The sequence below is a fragment of the Penaeus monodon genome, chromosome 30 (assembly GCF_015228065.2).
Source record: "Penaeus monodon isolate SGIC_2016 chromosome 30, NSTDA_Pmon_1, whole genome shotgun sequence".
In the NCBI taxonomy this organism is placed as follows: Eukaryota; Metazoa; Arthropoda; class Malacostraca; order Decapoda; family Penaeidae; genus Penaeus; species Penaeus monodon.
In genome coordinates, this window is record NC_051415.1 from 32,854,897 (window position 1) to 32,855,382 (window position 486).

A 486-nucleotide genomic window follows, 5' to 3' on the forward strand; every position below is an offset into this window, starting at 1 on the left:
CACATCTTCTAGAGATCTTAATGATTACATTACCCCTTTTTTTGCCGTTATTTCCACCGGACGAGGAGGCAAAAGGCCTTTATTCGCTTAACATAAATCTCGGGGGTATGGGCTGTGTTTTTCCTCTACTTTTCCTTCGAACTGATATATTGCGTTTTTAACCCGCTTTTTTGAAAAAATCTCCTAAAAACCATTTTTCCTTCGGCATTCAAATAGACGAAAACTAACCCAAAAGGCCCTTTTTTTTATTCATTTTGTTTACCCAAACTATTTCTGGTCATTGTTATGCTCACTCTCCGTGGGATGGGGTTTTCCCGGGGATTTTATGCCGTTTTTGAGTGTCTATTATTCAGTTTTGCATGAGGTTGTAATAAGTGTGGTTCAGTGATTTTTTTTTTTCCTTTTTTTCTTAACTGTTAAAAGTCACTGGCGGAGAAGAATCTTTATACTTGAGGGATTGCCTTTTTCCGTCTCTGCAGTGGATCT